The sequence below is a fragment of the Hippopotamus amphibius genome, chromosome 4, assembly GCF_030028045.1.
Source record: "Hippopotamus amphibius kiboko isolate mHipAmp2 chromosome 4, mHipAmp2.hap2, whole genome shotgun sequence".
NCBI classification, from domain to species: domain Eukaryota; kingdom Metazoa; phylum Chordata; class Mammalia; order Artiodactyla; family Hippopotamidae; genus Hippopotamus; species Hippopotamus amphibius.
The window spans coordinates 105,486,712-105,510,470 of record NC_080189.1 but is presented as its reverse complement, the minus strand read 5'-3'; positions in this window follow the sequence as shown (position 1 = coordinate 105,510,470).

Here is a 23,759-nt window from a genome sequence, read left to right as displayed (position 1 = left end):
GAGAGGAATTTGCGGATAGCATCATCCACTACGTTTTGTTTCCTGCACCTGCTGTGCTCACAGAGGGACTGATTGCTTGTATTTTCTTTTTGATGGCAGGCATTTGGTACTTCTAAAGCAATTAAAAGCAGGCTTGGTAAAAAGGCCAAATGAGTATCCGAGTTAAATAAAATCGAACATTCATGTAACATTTTACAATTTGCAAAGATCTAAATATACGTTAGAACATGAACTATTTAACAGCAGATTACTTTTTTATTCTCAAAACTAGTTGTTTCCTGTAATTATTCTTTACCATAAGAATCGCTGCCCATCTTACATGCTCACATTCACAAAATGATTCTAAAGTAAGATCATGCTGAATTGTGTACACAGGCCTCCCTTGTTCAAATTTACAGAAAACCAGAAGATAAGTCATATGGTTCAACTCCATTTCAATCAATCCAACAATCCCTGCCTGGGTTTTTCTGTGTCTATCATTATCATAAACTGAGATAGCCACCAGGTAAATGAAAATAAAGGGCTAAAGAAGAACAATTCTCTTCTGAAGTACTGCAGTTGGTTTCAAAAGAGAAGAAGAGAGCAGAAACTGTATAGCCTAGAAAGGACTGTAAAATTTGCAATAGATCTTTGTATTGGGACACAAATTCAAAGGAAAGAGAGAAAATTAAAATCTACATTGAGAAATCATTTGTTTGGGGTCAAAAATCTGATGAGGTCCCTCTATCTTGAAAGAAAATAGTTTTATATGTATGTAATCCACAGCCTATATCAATCAAAACTTCACAATTTATTGGACAATGTCTCTGAGATCTTACACTCTTAAAGTTATCTCTGACTTGGAACTACTGTTTCCACTGAAATGATTAACCAATCAGTTGCCTAGAAATTCTACAAATGTTTTCTCCATCTGTCTTATATTGATAAAAAGAATCTCAGGTTACACGTGGGCACAAAACACAAATTAAAATAGCGACAGAACCAACTTTACTGAAAACCTCTTAGGAAGGGCAGAAGGGTTTGTATCTTAGCAACATGGAGAAATTCATGGTCTTATTCTTTTTAAAAAAAAAATACAAATGAATATTTATAGCAAAACAAAAACCTACTCACAGATATAGAAAACAGACTAGTGGTTACCAGTGAGGAGGGGAATTGGGGAGGGACAGGTTGGGGGTATGGCATTCAGAGATACAGGTTACTATGTGTGAAATAGATAAACAGCACTTCTATATTCTATAGCGCAGGGAATTATAGCCATTATCCTGTAATAATTTTTAATGGAGTATAATCTGTAAAAACACTGAATCTCTGGAATTAATGTAATATTGCAAATCAAGTATATTTCAGTAAAAAAGTGAACTTGATATAAAAACAAAACAAAACAAAAAAAAAAAGAAAAGAAACTAGCAATGATATGGCATTTAAAGAAATAGAATACATAATTTTTTTTTAATTTTCTAAAAGCATGCTAACTGGAACGGAGGAAATAAAACTATGTAGAAAACCCCCAAAGAGTTTACGAAAAACTCAGGGACTAATAAGTGACTTTAGTGAGACAGCAGGATATAAGGTCAATGTCCAAAAAGTTCATTGCTGGAATTCAGTTTCTGGGAACATGGAGTAGATGTACTTTTTCCTGTTATTCCCACTAAGTATAAATGAAAACTCTGGACATAAGCAAACATAAGAAGCCTATGAAAGATGTAGATAAGAAGCAGACAGACTAGAGACCTCAGGACCCAAGGTAGTACATGGTGGTGTGTTCTCTGGGTTTTATTTTGCAACACATATCATAGACTTGGATCGCAAGAAGCCAGCAAGTCTTTTTTTTTTTTTTTTTAAGAACTTTTATTGAGATACAGTTAACATACAATAAACTACATATATTTAGAGTGTACAATTTGGTATCCCAATCTCCCAATTCATACCCCCCAACCCTCCCCGCTTTCCCCACTTGGTGTCCATATGTTTGTTCTCTACATCTGTGTCTCTATTTCTGCCTTGCAAACCTGGTGATTTGTAGCATTTTCCTATATTCTGCATATATATGTTAATATACGATATTTGTTTTTCTCTTTCTGACTCACTTCACTTTGTATGACAGTCTCTAGGTCCATCTATGTCTCTACAGATGTCCCAGCTTCATTGCTTTTTACAGCTGAGTAATATTCCATTGTATATATGTACCACATCTTCTTTGTCCATTCATCTGCTGATGGACATTTAGGTTGCTTCCATGTCCTGCCTATTGTAAATAGTGCTGCAATGAACATTGGACTGCATGTGTCTTTTTGAATTATGCTGTTCTCTGGGTATATGCCCAGCAGTAGGATTGCTGGGTCATATGGTAATTCTATTTTTAGTTTTGCAAGGAATCTCCATACTGTTCTCCATAGTGGCTTTATCAGTTTACATTCCCACCAGCAGTGCAAGAGCATTCCCTTTTCTCCACACCCTCTCCAGCATTTACTGTTTGTAGATTTTCTGATGATGCCCATTCTAACCGGTGTGAGGTGATACCTCATTGTTGTTTTGATTTGCATTTCTCTAATAATCAGTGATGTTGAACAGCTTTTCATGTGCCTCTTGGCCATCCGTATGTCTTCTTTGCAGAAATGCCTGTTTAGCTCTTCTGCCCATTTTTGATTGGGTTGGTTGTTTTTTTGATATTGAGCTGCATGAACTGTGTATATATTTTGGAGATTAATCGTTTGTCTGTTCATTTGTTTACAAATATTTTCTCCTATTCTGAGGGTTGTCTTTTCATCTTGTTTATACTTCACTTTGCTGTGCAGAAGCTCTGAAGTTTCATTGGGTCCCACTTATTTATTTTTGTTTTTATTTCCATTACTCTAGGGGGTGGATCAAAAAAGATCTTGCTGTGATTTATGTCGAAGAGCGTTCTTCCTAAGTTTTCCTCTAGGAGTTTTATAGTGTGTGGCCTTACATTTAGGTCTTTAATCCATTTTGAGTTTATTTTTGTGTATGGTATTAAGGAGTGTTCTAATTTCATTCTTTTACATGTAGCTGTCCAGTTTTCCCACCACCACTTATTGAAGAGGCTGTCTTTTCTCCATTGTATACCCTTGCCTCCTTTGTCATAGATGAATTGACCATAGTTTATCTTGGGCTTTCTATCCTGTTCCATTGATCTATATTTCTATTTTTGTGCCAGTACCATACTGTCTTGATCATCGTAGCCTTGTAGTATAGCCTGAAGTCAGGAAGCCTGATTCTACCAACTCTCTCCTTCCTTCTCAAGATTGCTTTGGCTATTCGGGGTCTTTTGCATTTCCATACAAATCATAAATATTCTTGTTCTAGTTCTAGTGAAAAATGCCATTGGTAATTTGATGGGATTGCATTGAATCTGTAAATTGCTTTGGGTAGGATAGTCATTTTCACAATGTTGATTCTGCCAATCCAAGAACATGGTATGTCCCTCCATCTGTTTGTGCCATCTTTGATTGCTTTCATTAGTGTCTTATAATTTTCTGAGTACAGGTCTTTTACCTCCTTGGTTAGGTTTATTCCTAGGTATTTTATTCTTTTTGTTGCAATGGTGAATGGGATTGTTTCCTTAATTTCTCTTTCTGATCTTTCATGCTGGTGTATAGAAATGCAAGAGATTTCTATGTGTTAATTTTGTATCCTGCAACTTTACCAAATTCATTGATTAGCTCAAGTAGTTTTCTGGTGGCATCTTTAAGATTTTCGATGTATACTATCATGTCATCTGCAAACAGTGACAGTTTTACTTCTGCTTTTCCAATTTAGATTCCTTTGATTTCTTTTTCTTCTCTGATTGCTGTGGCAAGGACTTCCAAAACTATGTTGAATAGTAATGGCAGGAGTGGGTATCCTTGTCTTGTTCCTGATCTTAGAGAGAATGCTTTCAGTTTTTCACCATTGAGAAGGATGTTTGCTGTGTGTTTGCTGTATATGGCCTCTATTATGTTGAGATAGATTCCCTCTATGCCCACCTTCTGGAGAGTTTTCATCATAAATGGGTGCTAAATTTTGTCAAAAGCTTTTTCTGCATCTATTGGGATGATCATGTGGTTTTTATCCTTCACTTTGTTACTATGGTGTACCACATTGATTGATTTGCATATATTGAAGAATCTTTGCATTCCAGGGATAAACCCTACTTGATTGTGGTGTGTGATGCTTTTAATATGTTGTTTGATTCTGTTGGCTAGTATTTTGCTGAGGATTTTTGTATCTATACTCATCAGTGATATTGGTCTGTAATTTTCTTTTTTTGTAGTATCTTTGTCTGGTTTTGGTATCAGGGTGATGGTGGCCTCATAAAATGAGTTTGGGAGTGTTCCTTCCTATGCAATTTTTTGGAAGCGCTTGAAAAGGATGGGTGTTAGCTCTTCTCTAAATGTTTGATAAAATTTACCTGCGAATCCATCTGGTCCAGAACTTTTGTTTTTTGGGAGATTTTTAATCACGGTTTCAATTTCATTATTTCTGATTGGTCTGTTCATATTTTCTACTTCCTGATTCAGTTTCAGAAGATTACATCTTTCTAAGAATCTGTCCATCACATCCAGGTTGTCCATTTTATTGGCATATAGTTACTTGTAGTAATCTCTTATGGTGCTTTTTTATTTCTGAGGTGTCCATTGTAACTTCTCCTGTTTCATTTCTAATTTTATTGATTTGAGTCCTCTCCCTCTTTTTCTTGATGAGTCTTGCTAGAGGTTTATGAATTTTATTTATCTTCTCAAAGAAACAGATTTTAGTTTTATTGATTTTTGCTATTGTTTTCTTTGTTTCTATTTCATTTATTTCTGCTCTGAACTTTCTGATTACTCTCTGTCTACTAACTTTGGGGTTTGTTTACTCTTCTTTCTCTAGTTTCTTCAGGTGTAAGGTTAGATTGTTTATTTGGGATTTTTCTTGTTTCTTGAGGTAGGATTGTGTTGCTATAAACTTCCCTCTTAGAACTGCCTTTGCTGCATCCCATAGGTTTTGGATCATTGTGTTTTCATTGCCATTTGTCTCTAGGTATTTTTTGATTTCCTCTTTGATTTCTTCAGTGATCTCTTGGTTATTTAGTAGCATATTGTTTAGCCTCCAAGTTTCTGCTTTTTTTACAGTTTTTTTCTTGTAATTGATTTCTACTCTCATAGCGTTGTGGTCCAAAAAGATGCTTGATATAATTTCAATTTTCTTAAATTTACCAAGGCTTGATTTGTGACCCAAAATGTGATCTATCCTGGGGAATGTTCCATGTGCACTTGAGTAGAAAGTGTAATCTGCTGTTTTTGGATGGAATGTCCTACAAATATTGATTAAATCTAGCTGGTCTATAGTGTCATTTCAAGCTTGTGTTTCCTTATTAATTTTCTGTGTGGATGATCTGTCCCTTGGTGTAAGTGGGGTGTTAAAATCCCCCACTATTACTGTGCTACTGTCAATTTCCTCTTTCATAGTTGTTAGTATTTCCCTTATGTATTGAGGTGCTCCTATATTGGGTGCATATATATTTATAATTGTTATCTCCTCTTCTTGCATTGATCCCTTAATCTTTATGTAGTGTCCTTTCTTGTCTCTTGTAACATTTTTTATTTTAAAGTTTATTTTCTCTGATATATGTATCGCTACTCCAGCTTTCTTTTGATTTCCATTTGCATGGAATATCTTTTTTCATACACTCACTTTCCATCTGTATGTGTACCTAGGTCTGACATGGGTCTCTTGTAGACAGCATATATATGGATCTTGTTGTGTATCCATTCAGCCAGTCTGTGTCTTTTGGTTGGTGCATTTAGTCCATTTACATTCAAGATAATTATCAATAGGTATGTTCCTATTACCATTTTCTTAATTGTTTTGTTTTTGGTTTTGCAGGTCCTTTTCTTCTCTTGTGTTTCCTGCTTAGAGAAGTTCCTTTAGCATTTGCTGTAGGGCTGGTTTGGTGGTGCTGAATTCTCTTAGCTGTTGCTTGTCTGTAAAGCTTTTGATTTCTCTGTCAAATCTGAATGAGATCCTTGCTGGGTAGAATATTCTTGGTTGTAGGTTCTTCCCTTTCATCACTTGAAATATATCATGCCACCCCCTTCTGGCTGGCAGAGTTTCTGCTGAGAAATCAGCTGTTAACCTGATGGGAGTTCCCTTGTATGTTATTTGTCATTTTTCCCTTGTTGCTTTTAATAACTTTTCTCTGTCTTTAATTTTTGTCAGTTTGACTACTATATGTCTTGGTGTGTTTCCCCTTGGGTTTATCCTGCCTGGGACTCTCTGAGCTTCCTGGACTTGGGTGGCTATTTCCTTCCCCATGTTATGGAAGTTTTCAACTATAATCTCTTCCAATATTTTCTCAGGACCGTTCTTTCTCTCTCTTATCCTTCTGGGACCCCTATAATGTGAATGTTGGTGCATTTAACATTGTCCCAGAGTTCTCTTAGTCTGTCTTCAATTCTTTTCATTCTCTTTTCTTTATTCTTTTCTGCATCAGTTATTATAACCATTCTGTCTTCCAGGTCACTTATTCGCCCTTCTGCCTCATTTAATCTGCTGTTGATTCCTTCTAGTGTATTTTTCATTTCAGTTATTGTGTTGCAGATCTCTGTTTGTTTGCTCTTTAATTCTTCTAGGTCTTTGGTAAACTTTTCTTGCAACTTTTTGATCTTTGCATCCAGTCTTTTTTCAAAGTCCTGGATCATCTTCACCATCATTATTCTGAATTCTTTTTCTGGAAGGGTGCCTATCTCCTCTTCATTTAGTTGTTTTTCTGGGGTTTTATTTTGTCCCTTTAACTGGTACAAAGTCTTTTGCCTTTTCGTTTTCTCTATCTTTCTGTGGCTGTGGTTTTCAGTCCCACAGGATGAAATACTGCTGATACTGCTTGATACTGCTATCTGCCCTCTTGTGGAGAAAGCTATCTAGGAGTCTTGCACATGCTTCCTGATGTGAGGGACTGATGATGGGTTGGACTGGGTGGACAGAGCTCAGTAAGACTTTAATCTGCTTGTCTGCTAATGGGCGGGGCTTTGTTTCCACCTTGTTGGATGTTTTGCCTGAGGCTACCTAGCACTGGAGCTTACAGGCTCTTTGCTGGGGCTAATGGCGGACTCTGGGAGGGCTCACCAATGAGCACTTCCCAGAACCCTGCCGCCAGTGCTCCTGTCTCCTCGGTGAGCCACAGCTGCCCCCAACCTCTGCAGGCAACCCTCCAACACCAGCAGGTAGGTCTGTTTCAGTCTCCAATGGGGTCACTGCTCCTTCCCCTGGGTCCTGGGGTGCACACTACTTTTGTATGCCCTCCAACAGTGGAGTCTCTGTTTCCCCCAGTCCTGTGGACGTCCTGAAATCAAATCCCACTGGCTTTCAAAGCCTGATTCTCTGGGGATTCCTCCTCCCATTGCCAGACCCCCAGGTTGGGAAGCCTGATGTGGGGCTCAGAACCCTCACTTAGTGGATGGACTTCTGTGGTATAACTGTTCTCCAGTTTGTGAGTCACCTACCCAGCATTTACAGGATTTGATTTTAATGTGATTCTGCCCCTCCTATCATTTCATTGCAGCTTCTCCTTTGTCTCTGGATGTGGAGTGTCTTTTTTGGTGAGTTCCAGTGTCTTTCTGTTGATGATTGTTCAGCAGTTAGTTGTAATTCCAGTGCTGTTGCAACAGGGCATGAGCGCATGTCCTCCTACTCTGCCATCTTGATTAGAAGCCAGCAAGTCTTACTCTTAAAAGTACTTCTGTAAAGAACAGGTGTTGAAAGCTTGTGCAGATCCAGCCATTGGGAATCTAAACAGTGACCTATGTTTAGGGGTGGAACATAAACATCACACCCTCAGGTTAATGTTGATTTAAAAAAACAATCCTGAAAAGTAGAAGGAAACAACAAGAAACAGTTGTTTATAGCTAGAGTGTGGATGAGAATTTTATTTAATCTCCCTCAGCAAACCTAACCAGAGCTTGTACACAGAACTTGTACTGCCAGAGATGCCTTAAAAGCCTCAGATGAGGAATTTAACTTAATGTAGTCTTGGGTTGGTGGTATTAGATGTGATGGACAGAAGATAGTCTCTGAAGAAATATCATTTCAAGTCACAGATAAATTTCCAAAAGTGCTTTTTGAAATACAAGTCATTAAGAGAAAAAAAAAATCGTAGAGCATGCAAGGAAAGGATGAACTTTGAACAAAAGCAAACAAACAAGAAAAGATACACAATGCAGTTGTTAGAAAGGAGACAGAATATAAATTAATATAAGTCCCTAAATGAAAGTGGTACTTTGAAATATAAGCAATGAGCAAGGGACCAGGAAGATTTGGGGGAAAAAACATATAAATACATAAATAAATTAACTTCTCAAAACTGAGAAAAAATTATTAAAATTGGGGATTCATTGGATAGATTAATGAGAAGATTAGATACAGATAAAAATAAAATTAGTAAACAATATAGATTATGATAAATTATTCAGAATACAGCACAGAGAAAAGAAAAACAAAATATTTTTAAAATATAAAGAAGAGGTTAACATACATAGAAGATTATTAACAAGAATTCAAGCAAAGATATCATAGAAGGATTAAGGCAATATTTGCTAGGATAACAGTTAAGAATTTTTCAGACTGGTTAAAAACCAATCCTCTGAACCCGAATCACAGCGAATCCTCAAATCAACTACAGAAATAATGATATTTTACTGAAAAAGAAGTAACAGACTTTTTCCACCAACAAATACTTCAGGAACTTCCACAGAAGTTTTCTGTAGAGATTAATTTCAGTATTTTCAGTAGAGATTAATAATCCAAACTGAAAAGTCAGAGAAGCAAACCAATAGGTTGAGTAACTAATTTAATAATTAGTTTGCAACATAATTTACTATTTAGACCATTAATATTAATTTTTTTAAACAAAACAGGATAAAACCAAGATACTGAACAAAAATAGTATAAAAGTCAGAAAGAAAATAAGTTAAGGCACTCAGAAGTCTTATCTTGTTCATGAAGATCATAAAAGGACTGACTAGTATTACATAACCAATAAAAAAAGACAAAGATCCCGTCTAAATGACAAATAGTAAGCACAAAGTAAAATGAAGAAAAATTTGTATATACCAAAATTAAAATAAACATAAAAAAATTGGAGATTCTTGATAAATGACAGATTTTCTTACAAGATTAAAAATTCCAGACAGACTGAAATTCAAATGTGAAGAATGATTGCTGCATATAATAACCAAAGGAAAAGTGGTATTGCTATATTAATAAATGGGAAAATAGTCTTTTGGCAAAGAACATTTCTAGAGACAAAGATTACTACATTCTAATTTTTAACAGTACAATTAATCAAGAATAATACAATTTCAATTGTGAATATTTTAGCCTAATCATATAGCCTTAAATTATATAAAATCAAAAGTAGGCTTAACCAATGAAAGATTGAAAAATTTCACCAAAATTTTAAAATTCTGCTCATCAAAAAATATAATTAAAAAAAGAATAGGCAGAGTCATAGCCTAAGAGAAAATATTAGCTGGAGAAAATATTAGCAGGAGAAAATATTAGCAAAATATATATTTGCCAAGGACTCGTGTATATCCTTCATAAATCTTAAAACTCAATAATAAAAATGAAATTTCCAATAAAAAATGGGCAAAAGCTTGGAGTAGTCATTTCACAAAGGAAAATATATGAATGTCCCATATGCACATGAAACATTGCTGACCATCATCGGTCATCGAGGAAACAATAATTAAAACTAAAATTATTCATCACTACAGCCCTACCACAATAGCTAAAATGTTAGTAACTAAAAAGCATAGAATGCTGGCAAGGATGTGGAACACCAGGATTCTCTTCCATTGCTGACTGGAATGCAAAATGGTGCAGCTCCTCTGAAAACAGGACAGGCCCTGTTTTTATAAAATATGTTAAATATTTTATAAAACTAAACATACATCTACCATAAAACTAAATACACATCTACCATATGATCCAACAATTCTATCCTAGGTATGTCACCAAAAAGGATTACACTAGAATGAATGTAAAAGCTTTAATTCATAACAACCCCAAACTGGGAACGGCCCAGGTGTCCATCAGTAGAAAAATGAATAAAACATCAGTGATACAGCTATAGATACAATGCAATCCTATTCAGCAATAAAAAGGAAGAAACAACAACATGGATAAATCTCAAAATCACTATACTGTGTGGAAAAAAGCCTTAAAAATGATGCTGTATAATAATATTTATATAAAGTTCAGAAACAGGAAAAACTAATTTATGGTAGAAAAAAAAAATCAGAGGGATAGTTGCCTGGGTTAAGCAAGGATTTATTAGGAGGAGACATTAGAGTTTGGGTTGCACAGGTGTGTACAGTCGTTGGCACTTACCAAAGATACACTTAAGCAAGTAAATTTTTTATCTCATTTTTAAGGTGTAAGCAAATATTAAACTCTTCCCAATGTATGCATGCTGAAATATTAAAAGGGTAGGAACTTGTACTGAAATTTACTTTGAAATGCATCAAAAGAATAAGTTGGGTTGACAAATGGAGAAAGAAATGGACAGATACGTGAAAAGCCAAGCACAGTGAAATATTAACTGTAATATTTAGGTGGCGATTTTGTAGGACTCCACTGTAAATATTTTCATTCTTTCTGTGCGTTTGAAAATATTTATACTAAAACTATAGGCTAAGAAGTAGGCTGAACTTCAATAAGAAAAAAAAAATAAGGATGATCTTCATAGATTTTAGCATACCTACCCCATGTGTAATTGGTAGATCAAATGCACAAAAATAAACAACATAATATGAAACACATAAGACTATAGAAGATTTGAATAATAATGATCACCTTGACTAATGAACAAATCAAACCACAGAAGAATGCTCATTCTTTTTCAGCCGCCTCAACACATTTCAAAGCTTTGAATCATAAAGACAAATTTTTTCTCAAGAAAATACAGTTAAGTAGAAATCGCTAACGAACAAATAAAAAGTCCATATGTTTGGAAATTTTAAAAAACCATATTAAACACTCAGGGTCAAAGAAGAAATACAATTTTAAAATATTTATATTTGAATAATAATGAACATTAATACATACCCAATGAGCTTTAAAGGAAAATCCAGTCGTGAATTATAAGTGAAGAGAAAAATGCACGGACACTAGTCATGAATTTTATACTGTGAACTAGTATTGCTACTCAGTGCAGTAAGACAAGAAAAGAGATTAAAAACTATTGAGATTAGAAACAATAAAAATGAAGTAGCTTTTATGTATAGATAATGTTTACCTATGAAAAAATTCATGAGAGTATAGCAAGAATGCGAGATATACAATCAACCTACAAATGTTAGCTAATCATAACCACACAGCACCAACATGTTAGAAAATAGGTTTTAAAAAAGATAAAGTCTTCTACAATCCAATATACATATATGATGCAGAAATTCCACCCTTAGGTATATATCCAAGCAGAAATTTTTATGTATATACCCCAAATAATGATTTCAAAAACGATCATTGCAGCATTATTTTTCCTTTGCTTATGCTTCAGCCTGCATGACTTGATTTTGTTGTGTTGTCTCTAAAAACCAACTCAATATCTTGTTAGAAACAGAGTAGGGCCCATCTGGGCTGGTTCTGCAGTTACATTGTCAAGGTTAGGCTTAGTGGCAGGGCAGGTGGGTGTTGCGCAACTCTAACAGAGTAGAAAGAGGAATACCCACGTGGTTATGCATCAATTCTGTATCTTGACCATGGTGTTATATAACCTGCTCATGGGATACAACAGCAGACAACCACACACACCGCGCCAATGCTAGTTCCTGGTTTTGATATTTTACTACAATTATGTAAAATGCAACCATCGGAAGAACTGTGTGAAAGGTACTTGGAACATACCTGTACTATATTTACAACTTCCTAAGAATCTATGATTTCAAAATAAAAAGTTAGAAAAAGGTCTGTTCCTACATTGACTACATTAAAATTAAGAGCTTCTGTTAAACAAACAAACATAAGAATGAAAGGTGAAACCAAGAATTTGGTAAAGATATTGCCACATCAACAAAGGACAATATAAAAAATGTGTCAAGAATGTGTACAATTCAGTAATAATCTGAAAACCAATCTAAGAGAAAACACGCAAACTACTTAAAGAGCTAATTCCAGGATGAGAAAACATGAATGACAAATAAATATACAAACCTATATTCATCTTCATTTGAATTAAGTATCAATTAAACCATGATTGAATCATTTATAACCTGTAATATTGGGGGGAGGGGCTGAACAAAGAGAGCTGATACCCACTGTTGCTGGGTGTGTAATTGGTACAACTGATTCCTAAAACAATTTGCTGAACTCTAGTGAAGTTGGAGACTTGCATATCATACAACCCAGCACCTTCCTTCCAAATCACACATTTTAGAGAACCTCTGGCACCATTGTTTATAGCTGATAGAACAAGGGGGGAAAAGTGGAAACAAAATATCTAAGAACAGGAGAATTAGGATGAGGAATATTTGTATTTTTATATAACTGAATTGTGCAGATGACTAAAACTCGAAACGTGGTTACGTTTTGTCACAGGGGATAATTCTCATGAGAAGAAATATTGAATGAAAAAAATACTGAATACTACATGTATTAATAGTTTCAAACATGCTAGAGTAAGTGAAATTTAGATAATTGAATAAAACAAAACATGAAAAATAATGAGATACACAGTATCCAGGATGGTGGTTTTCTCCCTGGGGTTGGATGGAAGGTAGAAGATGAAAGTAAGATGAAAACTCTACTTTCCCAGGGAGCTGGTTCTGTTCCTGCTCTTGAGGCAGGTGATGAAACTTTGGGTGTTTGGATTATTGTATATTTTATAGCCTTTAGATTTCCTTTGAACCTACTGGATATTAGTAAAAAAGGAATTTAAGTGAAACAAAGTTAACTTAAGTGGTCATTTGGCCATCTCTCCACTCAAGGGGATGCACGTTTCATCTCATATGTACCCCAAGCTCAGGCCATGTCACTGGCTCCCCACCTCTTTCCCCTCTGTCTCCCCTCCTTAGCTTCCTTTTACCTTATTATGCAAGGTAGTTAACAGCTTTCCTGGATTCTCAATGGCAAACTCAACTCAAAGCCCACCTATAGATATTCACATTCCGCACAGTGTAACCAGAGGCAAATTCAAAACATTTAATGCTTCTGTAGAACAAACACTGATCAATTAGAACAGACTTGGAGATTAGTCAGAATGGTAAACGATGGTTATACAACAATTATTGTAGCCTCTCAGACTGAACAAGCTGCATCTCAGTCCTAGTGCAAAGCAGGTCTACTCAACAACATAGAATATTGACATCCACATACACTTTTTTGTTTGTTTTTTTTAATTTTCAACTTTTTTAAATTAATTTTTGTTGGAGTATAGTTGCTTTACAATGTTGTGTCAGTTTCTGCTGTACAGCAAAGTGAATCAGCTATATGTATACATATATCCCCTCCTTTTTGGATTTCCTTCCCATTTAGGTCACCACAGAGCATTGAGGAGAGTTCCCTGTGCTACACAGTCTGTTCTCATTAGTTATCTATTTTATACATAGTAGTGTACATGTGTCAATCCTAATCTCCCAATTTATCCCACCCTGCCTTCCCTGCTTGGTATCTATACATTTGTTCTCTATGTCTATGACATCCACATACCCTCTTGGTGGGTGTCATGTAAATATGTAGTTTTGCTGTCTTATGATCCTAAATGGTTTGCCCAACTGAAGCAAAGTGGAAGCAAATCACTTAGAGCTCACGAAGGAGTCCAGCCTGACAGCAGACCTGCCGGCCACTGTTTTCACCTATTGTGGTGGAGTGATGTCATGGAGTAAATCCTAACCCTAACCCTAACCCACTCTCACCCCCACTCACTCCATCCATCTGAGACCATGCACCTGACACCATACAAATCACAGCATTAGTGAGCTTTATTGTCACCTCAACCCATCTTGGTATGTAAACCATCCCAAAAAAGTCTTTTTTCTCTCTATTGCTACTACCAATTATAGTGACTAGAATAAATGTGAATTACTAATAAACTTTGGAGTCTCACTGTTAAAAATGAGAATAAAGCTTTTAGTCCCCACAAACACTTGAGGTATTTAAGGATGACCTGTGTTTGATGCCTTCCTTTTATCTTTTTCTTGACAGGAAAACAATTAAGAGAGAAGGGACACTTTATAGTGTTGCTAAAGTGGCAATTGCTCATCTTAGCTTTGGAAGGAAAACAATTTATAGTTCATGTCAGCCCATCTATAGAATGCTGCTTGTCAGGTAATATTTTGTGGAAAAACCAGGACATTCACATCGGAAAAAAAATGTATGAATTACTTAATAAGAAACTTACCATTTCGAACTATAAAACTCTAGTTTACATTCGTGATTTAAAAGTTCAGGCAATTGAAGTCTCTAAGCTGTTATCAAAATGTTGAGGCAATTTTTATTATTATGTAGTTCATGCCTTGTAGAATATTTTGAAATTACAGAAAAGTATAAAGAAAATAATAAACCATGTATAATGAGACTATGGGAGTACAGAAGATGTAAAATGTTTATCTACAATTACATGCTTTTCCTGATTTCACCTATAGATTTTATTGTGAAAAAAATTTTTGTCATCACAATATCAGCTAATTGTTCACTTACTTGTTCTAATATACAATTATTTATATTAAAAATATAACTATTTCCATGTCCATAGATGGGAAGGCTCTGTATTATCATGATGTTAGTTCTTCCCAATTTGATCTATAGATTCAATGTAGTCCCAATCAAAATCCTAACAAGTTATTTTGTGGATCCTGAAAAAAAATGATTCTAACGTTTCTATGGAGAGGCAAGACACAGAAGAATGAATACAATGTTGAAGGAGAAGAACAAAGTTAGACAACTGACCCTACCTGACTTCAAGACTTACTATAAAGCTACAGTAATCAAGACACTGTGGTTTTGGCAAAAGAGCAGACAAATAGATCAATGGAAGAGAATAGGATTCCAGACATAGATCCACAGAAATATGGTCAACTGATCTTTGAGGAATCAGCAAAGGCAGCACAATGGAGCAAAGACAGTCCTTGCAACCAATGGTGCTGGAATAACTGATATCCACACACACAAAAATTAATCCAGGCACAGACCTTACCCCCTTCACCAAAAGTAACTCAAAATGGATCACACACAAATATAAAACACACACACACAAACAAGAACTGTAAAATAGTAGAAGATAACACAGGAGAAAACTTACATGACCTGGGGTGTGGTAGCGACTCTTAGATGGAACACCAAAAGCACAGTCCGTGAAAGAAATAATTGATTAGCTGGACTTCATTAAAATTTAGGACTTTTGTTCTGTGAAAGACAAGGTCAAGATAATAAGACACACCACAGAGTGGGAGAAAATGTTTGCGAAAGACACACCTGATAGAAGATTGTTATCCAAAACATACAAAGAATGTGTAAAACTCAACAATAAGATGAATCAGGTAAAAAACGAGCCAAAGACTTGACACCAAAGCCAAAGACACCTAGGTGGCGCAGTGGTTGGGAATCTGCCTGTCAATGAAGGGGACATGGGTTTGATCCCTGCTCCGGGAGGATCCCACACGCTGCGGGGCAACTAGGCCCGTGCGCCACAACTATTGAGCCTGCACTTTAGAGCCCATGAGTCACAACTATTGAGCCCATGTGCTGCAACTGCTGAAGCCCACGTGCCTAGAGCCTGTGCTCCTTGCAACAGGAGAGGCCATGGGCAATGGGGAGCCTGCACGTCACAACGAAGAGTAGACCTGCTCACTGCAACTAGAGAAAGGCCGTGTGCAGCAACGAAGACCCAACACAGCCAATGAATGAATTAATTAATTAACTTTTAAAAAAGATATGTAGGTGGAAAATAAGCATACGAAAAGATGCTCCACATCATGTCAGCAGAGAAATGCAAATGAAAACTGCAGTGAGATACCACCACTGCACAGCTATTAGAATGGCCAAAATCCAGAACACTGACAACACCAAATGCTGGCAAGAATGTGGAGCAACAGGAGCTCCCATCCACTGACGGTGAGAGTGCAAACTGGAGCAGCCACTTGGAAGAAGACAGCTTGGTGGTTTCCTACAGAAAATAAACACAGTCTCACTATGATCCAGCAGGCACACTACTTGGTGTTTGCCCAAAGCAGCGGAAAACTTACCTGCACACAAAAACCTGCGCACGGATGTTTACAGCAGCTTTACTCATAATTGCCCAAACTTGGAACAACCAACATGTGCTTCTGTAGGTGTGTAGGTAGATAAAATGTGGTCCATCCAGACAGTGGAATATTATTCAGTGATAAAGAAGCAATCAAGCCACAGAAAGCCAGGAAGGAAGCCTAAATGCATATGACTAAGTGAAAGAAGCCAATCTGGAAAGGCTACACACTGTGTGATTCCAACTCTTATCACCTTCTGGAAAAGGCAGAATTATGGAAACAGTGAAAAGATTATGTTATTTGTAGTGAGGTGGACGGACCTAGAGTCTGTCATACAGAGAGAAGTAAGCCAGGAGGAGAAAAGCAAATACCGTATGACAACTCATATATATGGAATCTAAAAAAATGGTACTGATGCATAATGTTTATTGCAGCACTATTTACAATAGCCAGGACATGGAAGCAACCTAAATGCCCATCAACAAACGAATGGATAAAGAAGATGTGGCATATATATACAATGGAATATTACTCAGCTATAAAAAGGGATGAGATGGAGCTATATGTAATGAGGTGGATAGACCTACAGTCTGTCATACAGAGTGAAGTAAGTCAGAAAGAGAAATACAAATATTGTATGGTAACTCACATATACGGAATCTAAAAATGGTACTGATGAACTCAGTGACAAGAACAAGGACGCAGGTGCAGAGAATGGACTGGAGAACTCGAGGCTTGGGAGGGGGCGGGGGGGTGAAGGGGAAGCTGAGACGAAGTGAGAGAGTAGCACAGACATATATATACTACCAACTGTGAAATAGATAGCCAGTGGGAAGTTGTTGTATAACAAAGGGAGTTCAACTCGAGGATGGAAGATGCCTTAGAGGACTGGGACGGGGAGGGTAGGGGGGACTCGAGGGAGGGTGGGGGGGGAGTCAAGGGAGGGAGGGAATACGGGGATATGTGTATAAAAACAGATGATTGAACTTGGTGTAACCCCAAAAAATAATAAATAGAAAAAATAATAATAATAAAAGTAATAAATTGGAGTGTAAAAAAAAAAAATGGTACTGATGAAACCAGTGCAAGAATAAAGAACCCAGGGCAAGAAAAAAGAACCCAGGACAAGAATAAAGATGCAGATGTAGAGAACAGACTTGAGGACACAGGGTGGGTGGGGCAAAGGGGAGGCTGGGACGAAGTGAGAGAGTAGCATTGACATATATACACAAATGTAAAATAGACAGCTAGTGGGAAGCTGCTGCATCACACGGGGAGATCAACTCGATGATGGGTGATGACTTAGAGGGAGGGTGGGAAGGAGTAGCAGGAGGGAGGGGATATGGGAATATATGTATAAATACAGCTGATTCACTTTGTTGTACAGCAAAAACTGGCACAACAGTGCAAAGCAATTATATTCCAATAAAGGGCTTAAAAAAATAGTGATTGTCTGGGGCGGGGGGGAAGGATGAATAGGTGGAGCATAGAGGAATTTTACGGCAGTGAAAATACTGCTTGATACCATAATGATTATTTGTTTGTTCAAACCCATAGAATCTACAACATCTAGAGTTAATGGTAATGTAAACTATGGACTCTGGGTGACAATGACATGTCACTATAGGTTTATCCATTTCAACAAATGTACCCTCTGGTGGTAGATGTTAACAGCAGGAGAGGCTGTGTTTGCATGCCTGTGGGAGGGGGTATACAGGAAATCTTTGTCCCTTCCCCTCAGTTTTCCTATGAACCTAAAACTGCTTGAAAAACACAAAGTCTTAGTAAAATGACTTTTAAAATACATATAAATATTTCTTTTATTAACAATTTATTTGCATTTTTTTGTTCTCTCCTTCACTGATTTAGAATTATTCTTCGTTAATATATTAAAGTCTTATGTCTACTAAAACCCACTCTGAAGAACTTCTGTTTCATTGATCATCTGGGATTTCTTAATTGTTATGCATGTATATGTTTTGTTGGGTTTTTTTGTTTATTTGTTTGATTTCTTTTGGGGGTCTTTCCTATGGTCTATTGTTAGATGCAACAGACAAGTCGCACAGGGTACATTTTAAAAAAGAATAAGACAGGTCACCTCCCATTGTCTTCATTTTCAAAATACACATTGCAAATCATGGAAATGGGGGGAGGAATTCAAGCAGAGTGCATTCATTTGCTCCTTCCAGATACACTTTAAAAATAAAGGTTCATTTGAAAAGAGGCGTAAACCCACAGGAACAGTGAGACCAGGCAAGGGGGTAAGAAGAAGAAACATCCAACCAAGGCTTCCAAACAGATGGATGGGGTGGGAGCTGACCTAGGAGACCTGAACAAAGCGAATCTGGAGTAGGGGGTGGCTGGAAGCAGAGTGGTGGACAGGGCAAAATCCTGACCGCATACGTGGTGATGACTCCAGTCTCTGTATTCAGAGCTACCGTTGGGATGGGGCTAAACACAGAGGAGGGGGTGGGCCGTCTCTCCACTCTCTGCAGAGACCCGCCTCTCAATGGCTATAGGTGGGACTGGGGGTCACTCCTGGCTGACTTCCAGTCCCAAAGGAGAACCCCTCAATATCCAACCAGAGTGGGGTCCCTGTTGACCCGACAGATGCACAGACCCCAGTAGCTCCCCCATCCCAAGGCGAGGTGGGGTCATGGCCCCAAAGCACTGGGCACCTTCACTGCAAAGGACTAGTCATGGCGTGGAGCAGGGGTATAATGTGTCCACCTGGGCCAGACAGCCTGACAGGCTTGTGGACTCCCTGTGCTGGGCAGTAAGGCCAGCTTATTCAAGCCCTTCTTCAGCTGTGTCCCCCAGCTGTCTCATCATTCCTGGAGATGAGAGGAGGACCTAGTACGGCCCAGGGTACCATAGCCCAAACCACGAACCTTGGAGCTCCAATTATCACAGGCAGCGTTATATCACATGGGCTGAGTAGGTGTTAGAAATCTGCAAAGGATGAAGTACCCTTACCCACAGAAGAAACAGTTATGCTTTGTGAACAACAGCTACCTACAGAGAGCCCAACCCTTTCACATAACAGAATGCAAAGGCGCATCTCTCACAAGCTTCAGCGCGTAGCATCTGCTGACAGCACCACGTGACCCCCAGAAATGCACAGCGTTCAGAAACACCCCAGGGAGGTTGCCTGTCTGCCCTGACCCCCAGTTGCCCAGAGTCATCAATTCAGGCCAACGTTGCTGGCTACCTGAAGCACCTGTGCATTGGCGATGACAAAGTGAAGATGGAGGTACAGGACCCAGTGCCTGGGATGCCCTCCAGGGGGAGGTACCCTTCTGTTTGGCAGTCAGATGCTCTCATGCTTCAGAAATTGCCAGATGCAATTCAGAGGTGTTTTTTAAAGGGATTTTTTAAGACCAGATGCTCTTTTACTTCTAAGTATGTATTTCAGTATTTCTCAGGAAAAACTGGGATGAATATATTTCTTGGAGTGCTTTTAGCATTTTCAAATCATATGTCCACTTCATTAGCTTATTTATAAAACATGAAGCAAAAATCAAGTTAACCTGCATTTTTAAAGTATTTGCCAAAAATCTATTAGATAATGTAATATGTATGAAACTTTTGAACTCATGTATTTTATGAGATTCTGGTCAAGACTGGTGCCAATATATAATTAAGGAGAGTTACAGAGGGTTTATAACTGTTACTAATATTGAACATAGGTGAATATTTTATTCCATTTATTTAAAGTATTTCAATATTTATAGAAACACAGTGAGTCACTGGTTACTGGCTTGTGTTCTGTAACATACAAATTCTTTCTTTTCACATTTTAGGCCTTTTTTCCCCCTGCAATGTCACATACAACTTCAGTATTTTTCATCAATTTAATATTCAAAACAACACTCCAGTTACAGAACTAAAGATGGGTGCACTAAATAAAGCCCAGAAATTTTCACATAATGTACAAATGAATTCACAAATGGAAGAATATATAGGGAGAATAGCCTAGACAAACAACTCTAAAAACCAAATGACTTTGGTCAAAAATCCCTTCCTGTGGTGAACCCTCCTACACTGTTGGTGGGAATGTAAGTTGGTGCAGCCACTATGGAGAACAGTATGGAGGTTCCTCAAAAACTAAAAATAGAGCCACCATATGACCCACCAATTCCGCTCCTGGGCATATACCCGGACAAAACTCCAATCCAAAAAGACACAAGCTAAGAATATGTATATATGTATGTATATCATATCTATATATATCACATCTTCTTAATCCAATTGTCTGTTGATGGGCACCTGGGTTGTTGGGTTCGTTCCTTCCTTCTTTCTACTCAGGGGAGTAAAATCTGGGGAGGGGATAGGCAAGTACAGCTCGCTGTCTCTAGGCAGGTGAACCTGAAGATTGAAGGCTTTCACTCAGGAGGGCCTCCTCCCAGGACCACATCACATATCTCCCCACCCTGGGACCCTACTTAGAAAGGCACAGAGTGGATTCAGGGCAGGACTGATGCCAGGCAGAGCTCCAGGGAGGAGCGCTGGTCACCAGGCTCCAGAGGACACAGCAGGTTTGAATTTTATCAATAAGATCAACGCTTGTAAATGACAGTGACAAAAACTGCACAGCTTCTTGGGAAAACAAAAACAAAAAGATTAGTACACCCTTATGTTCATAGCAGCACTATTTGCAATAGCTGAGACATGAAAGTAACCTAAATGTCTATCAACAGATGACTAGATAAAGAAAATGTGGTATATATATATAGAATGAAACATTACTCAGCCATAAAAATAGAATGAAATAATGTCATTTGCAGCAACGTGGATGGACCTAGAGACTGTCATACTGAGTGAAGTAAGTCAAAGACAAATACCATATGATAGCACTTACATGGGGAATCTAAAATATGACACAAATGAACTTATCTACGAAACAGAAACAGACTCACAGACAGAGAACAAACCTATGGTTGCCAAGGGGGAGGAGGGTGGGGAGGGATGGACTAAGAGTTTGGGATTAGCAAATGCAAACTATTACATATAGTATGGATACAGAGCAAGGTCCTACCGTAGAGCACAGGGAACTATGTTCAATATCCTGGGATAAACCATAATGGAAAAGAATATGAAAAAGAATGTATATATGTGTATAACTGAGTCACTTTTCTGTACATCAGAAGTTAACACAACATTGTAAATCAACAATACTTGAACAAAATAAATTTTTAAAAAATCCCTTCCTGGGAGTCTCTGGCTTTGTATGCAGCTCTGCTGTGTTTGTGTGTTTGTTCATTGCACTTGGGAGTGGAAGCACAAGCCTTGTATGTGTTCAGAGGTTGTGTGTGTTTCCTGCATGTGGTCACTGATCCACCCAGAGCTCCCTTCCCTTTCTTAATGAGCCCAAGGAAACAGCAAGAAGTGAAACAATGCTTCCCTGAGATGCCTTCCACTCTACATGGCCAGGCAGTGGCCAGAAGCCTGCAAGTGCCTTCGGGGATTCAAAGCTCACCTGAGAGTACAGGTACGTACTCACCATCAAAGGAGAGTTCAGGGACCATGCAGGGTCCTGCTAGGGTCAGGGCTCCCAAACCCCACTTTCCATAGCAAGCTCCCCAGTGACGATGGAAGGAAGGCCCTCACCCCATGATGGAAAGGCTCTTCTTTGGCTAATTCAGGGAACCAAACCGGAAGGACATAGACATAAAATGTCAGTGGTTATCCCACAACAGCTCCCCTACAGATGGGGTCGAAACTAACAAGTCTCAACCCATTTCAGAGCCTCTGATCAGCTTTTCAGTCCCCAGACTCTTAATTATGAGACAGCAGCCATGCACTATCACGTATCTGAAGAAAGCCCCTATCAGGGAAAAGAAAGACTTCCTGAAATAACAGGAACAGACAAAAAACCAACTTGCAGGCAACAGAGACCATACCAGGAGGAAAAAATTAAAACACAACAAAATGAACATGCTCAGAGGAAGAAAAGAACAATCCTATAAATGAAGTAAGTAATTATATATAATTAAAAGATATATGTGATAAATATATGACATCTATCTTGTATATATAATAGATATACTTAATTATGTAATCATAGATATTTGTTAATAAATAAGAACTCTGTGCACAAATATATGTACATATTTGACATACATATGGCATACATTTCTGCTGTATATGTTACATTCAACAAAGAGTAAAGAGTTCATAAAAATGGATGACATGATAGCACGAATATAAAACTAAGCAGAAGAATTTCCAGGTAGGGTCTGATCAAGACCGCAGCATAGGGAGACCCTGAGCACACCCCCTCCCACGGACGCACCAAAACAACGACTACCTCTGAGAATGACCTGAAGACGAGAAGAACAGGTTTTCTACAACTAAGGATATAAAGCAAAGGCCACATGGGGATGGGGTAGGAGGAGCAGAGACAGGGTCCCGTCAGAACCAGCACCCCAGCGCAGTGACTCACAAGTGGGGGGAGCATCATGGCCACAGAGGCCCCGGGAGGAGGGAGGGGTCCATGTCCCACACTGGACCCCCCAGCTGGGGCACCTACGCCAGGAGGATGAACCCCGCCCCATAAGTCTGACTTTGGAAACCAGCCAGGCTTACAGACAGGAAGCCGAGACCTTGCCCTTGAAGGGCTTCCACACAAACTCCCTCCGTCTGAGTTCCAGGGCAGAGGCAGCAGCTGGAACAGTGCATGGGGGAGATACAGTGACTAATTTTAAGGCATGTGCCAGGGGGACAGGGATCTGTTGGAACTTTTGGAACTTTCTTGAGGATGGAAGCACTGGAGGTTCCCCCGCTTTTTCTCACTCGTCCTCCACCATGCTGGCCCATCTCTGGTGGGTACCATTTCTGTCCCTCTCCATCAGACTAGCTCATCCTGTGCGCCCTACCTTGGTGTTCCCCAGAGGACCTGCCCTTCCCAATCTACCCACCCCAGCCTGCCCCTCCAAAGCAGCTACAGACCTCCCCCTCTGGAGCAGGTGCCCCTCAATAGCAGCTCACCCAGGGGCCAGCCTCGCCCACCAGGATGCCCGCAGCAGCCACAGCCCAACCACAGCAGGAGCTCACCCAGAAGATAATCTTGGGGCACCCAGCTCTGGAGACCGGGGGACTGCGCCACTTCACCCAACAGGACAGCTACATAAGGCCACTGCTTCAAAACCAGGACATGTAGCTGAAATATCTAACACAAAGAAACAACACAGAGATATAGGTGAAATGAGGCAAATAACACTGATTTAAAAAGTGGGCAATCTGATTCACCTTGTTGTACAGCAGAAACTGACACAGTATTGTAAAGCAATTATACTCCAATAAAGATGAAAAACAAATTTTAATGTATAAGGCATTGTTTTATAATATAAAATCCTGTGGACAAGCTCACATTCTTCTATTGTCAAGTAAATACCAAGTGACTTTATATTATTTACAAAAAAAAAAAAAAAAAACTGGGGGAGGGACCTAAATAGACATTTTTCCAAAGCAGATGTAAAGATGGACCATAAGCACGTGGAAAGATGCTCAGCATCACTAATCCACAGGGGAGTG